At 33.2% G+C, this 3,694-nt stretch overlaps 1 long non-coding RNA gene across 1 annotated transcript in view; it reads left to right on the top strand.

Annotated features, from left to right (window-relative positions):
* Positions 1–3,694, top strand: part of LOC106682153 (uncharacterized) — a 147,346-nt gene that overhangs the window by 132,593 nt on the left and 11,059 nt on the right. The gene's annotated exons all lie outside the window — the stretch shown is intronic.

A 3,694-nucleotide genomic window follows, 5' to 3' on the forward strand; every position in this document is an offset into this window, starting at 1 on the left:
TATATAATAAGCCTTCTAACTAGCCCTTAGTTGTATAAAAGTATCTCACTAGCCCTTAGTTGTATAAAGGTATCTAATAAGCCTGGTGACTAGCCTTTTGTAGTATAAAAGTATCTGATAAGGCTGCTAACGAGCCCTTAGTTGTATGAATGTATCTAATAAGGATTCTAACGAGCCCTTAGTTGTATAAAAGTATCTAATAAGCCTGATAACGTGCCTTTAGTTGTGTAAAAGTATCTATTAAGCCCTTAGTTGTATAAAAGTATCTAATAAGGTTGCTAACGAGCCCTTAGTTGTATAAAAGTATCTATTAAGGCTGCTAACGAGGCCTTAGTTGTATAAAAGTATCTAATAAGGGTGCCTAACGAGCTCTTAGTTGTATAAAAGTAACTAATAAGCCTGCTAACGTGCCCTTAGTTGTATAAATGTATCTAATAAGTCTGCTAAGACCTCTTAGTTGTATAAAAGTTTCTAATAAGCCTTCTAACTAGCCCTTAGTTGTTTAAAAGTATCTAATAAGCCTTTAGATTCATTGTTGGTATTTCAAATATCAATGGTCATGTAAAAAAAAAAATCAAAAAAGAGACCCAAAATGTTTTTTCGACTGCCAAAATGAAAAAATCCTTTAAGGTCACACACGATATAAAATTACAAAAGGTTTCAGGATATAAATTATTGATTATAAAAAAAGAATAAAAATCGTACGATGGCCGATTGCTGCTGCTTTAAAAGTCATTTTTTTTATAATATAACTGTATATATTTTTCATTAATATTACATCTTACGTAAGGGAAAAAAATTCCTAATCAAAATGAGAACAGTTACAAGGTATCTCTGTAGATGCCATGCTGTAACTTCAGCACGAACAGTTACAAACCTCTGTAGATGCCATGCTGTAACTTCAGCACGAACAGTTACAAGGTACCTCTGTAGATGCCATTCTATAATTACTTCACTGTCGGTTTGTATATGTTTTATAGCTACAAAACAAACCCAAACTGCACCTTCGTAGGATTATGTTTAGTTTTTATTTTATCGCAGGAGCTTTTAACATGTTATTCACCGTAGTTTGTTCTTATTTCTTTCATATCCCGCTGATTGGGAATGACAATATTGGAAATGGCAAAGACAATGTAATTTTACGTGATGAAAATGAAACAGCTTTATCTTCCGTAGTTAGAAAAATGCTCTTTGATATTTCCCTTTCAAAGGCTTTAACCAGACTGAATAAAATCATTCATCGTTCGAATTTGCACCATGAGATATATAATACAAATTGTGGATTTATTGTTAATTAAATTGTTTGTATAATGTAGCCAAAGCGAAACATGCATCTACTCAATAAAAAGCAACCAACGAAATTCAAGTGTTGGCGGGAAATGCATCTTTCGGACTATCTCAATGTCTTTTTGTGGAAGGTGCACAATGTGACCGCTTACATTAAGAAGGAATTTTCAATATCAAGTATTTTAAAACCTAAAGTCATTGTCAGCAAGCTTTCTACGCATGAAAAAAATAATTTAAGAATTAATTGTAGAATATTAGGAGAAAAAAAAGGATGAGTGAACCGGAGAATTTATGTGGTTTCAAAACTCGGAATTACGTGAAACGCAACGGCTCCCTCTATCGCTACCTGTCTATTGAGTATTCTAAATAACTCATCAATGAACAAAATGGTTATCAAGGCTAAATACAAATCTGTTATGAATTATGTTAGGCTATATGTTGAAACACACGATATATTGACGAAACCATATGTTGGCACACAGTATATCTGTCACCCCAGTGAATATGTGGTTAAGTCGAATTTTGGTTAAACTGAGTTAAGTGGTCTAAGAGAATCACAGAGGCAACATCTTCATTGTGCATAAGTGTCTAAGTCAGTCAACGTTTTAAAACAGAGTTATTGGGATGTGTTTTTTTCAACGGTCGGTGAACAATTAGTTAACTCTATTATCTAATTAGTGATAAGACATATCAAATTGGTGTAAAACAAGTTACCAACGTTTTGGTAGTATTGACGAAATTTCGATGATTTACCACAAACACCTGATTTTACATAAACGTTTAACTTTGACTTTAAAAGTTGTCCCCTGAAAAGTAAGGAATTTTGACTTAACCACATATTCACTGGGGTTACAGATATATTGAGATGAATTAAAAGCTTTACAATTATTTTTCAATTAATATATTATGATATTGGGGAAAATAATACGCCAAGGAGATGACGGCCCTAGTGAACTTTATGTTACACCCGTTCATCCACCACTGCTATGCTTTCCTTTACTCATTTTGTGTCCTGATTCCACATCTTCAGAAAGATAAGCTTGTACTATTTCACTCTTATCTTTCTTTGTTCATTTTGGACAACAACAATAGTGTAAGCCGTTGAGTGTCGAGGAAAAAAAAGTTCGTTAACTTGTCCATTTCGGACAGCTTCCTCCCAGGTACATGGGACGTTCCAGCCTCTCTCCCTGTTTGGTTTTCCATTAGTTTCCTTTGGAGATACTGCTTCTTAGAAGTAGCCATTTTTCAAAATAACGACTAGAAAGTTCTTCAGTATTAAGGCTATAAGGAACAAATCGTATCAATAAAGAATTTGTGTTTTTCGTTTTCCTAAAATAATAAAAAAAGGTATGGACAAAATGAATTTGTGTTTCCGGTTTCCTAAAATAATAAAAAAAGTGAGCAAAAAGAATTTGTGTTTTTCGGTTCCCAAAAATGATTAAAAAAAAATTATGGACAAAAAGATTTGTGTTTTTCGGTGTCCAAAAAAAAAAATGAATAAAGATATGGACATATGAGGGAGTTGAATATCCTGTCAAAACAAGATGTAGATCCAAAACTCTTAAAATATCGTCTTTCTCTTAGAATGAAATGGAATGGAGTAACTCAACAAAATGTCTTTTTGTAAACACCTGAGTCAAAATAATTGTTAATTTGTCCCGTCTAATCGTTTAGCAATTTAAAAACACATTCAGTGACAAAGTGACCATTAGTTCTTTTAATTTGAAAGAACTAAGATGTCTTGTGAAACGGGTGTTGAGTTGTGTTGTGCCATCTATACAGGATCTTCAGGGGTCCCGTAGCAAGTCAACAAGCAGAGCAAGTAGTAATTAGTTGTGTTGTGGATCTTCAGGGGTCCGATAGCAAGTCAACAAGCAGAGCAAGTAGTAATCAATTTTCAGCTAATTCAAAAGGAGCCTCTGACCAGTTCACAACCGTGTCTGCATTTATACCAGTGGGCTCTTTATAAAGTGAGAAAACAATTGTCCCTTTGCTAGTTCATCTCACCAGTGCTATTTACCCCATCGGCCTCTTTACTCCAGTCAACTATAGATTAAGAAGAATCAAGTTTATCGCTCATTAGTTAATTTAAAAGGCTTTTAATAAGTAATTCATGATTTTGCTAATCAATAGTGATTGAGCAGTTTATCACTTATTAGTTAAATGAATAAATAATTCTTCATTTTGCTAATCAATAATGAACAAAAGTACCTATTCTGAATAATTTTTTTTTTCCGTTTCATGATGATGAGTGAATATTTAATGAATAACATATGACATTCATGTTGAAAAACTAAAGGAAAATTTACATTGGGCCTTATGGTAATGTTACAATTACAGTATTTGGGTATTAACTATATTTTTTGTGGCCTAAGTATGCTAGTTGCCTTGGCGTATAGCTGTCCCT

The sequence above is a fragment of the Halyomorpha halys genome, unplaced genomic scaffold (genome assembly GCF_000696795.3).
Source record: "Halyomorpha halys isolate HHAL.00 unplaced genomic scaffold, Hhal_1.1 Scaffold391.1, whole genome shotgun sequence".
Classification (NCBI taxonomy): domain Eukaryota; kingdom Metazoa; phylum Arthropoda; class Insecta; order Hemiptera; family Pentatomidae; genus Halyomorpha; species Halyomorpha halys.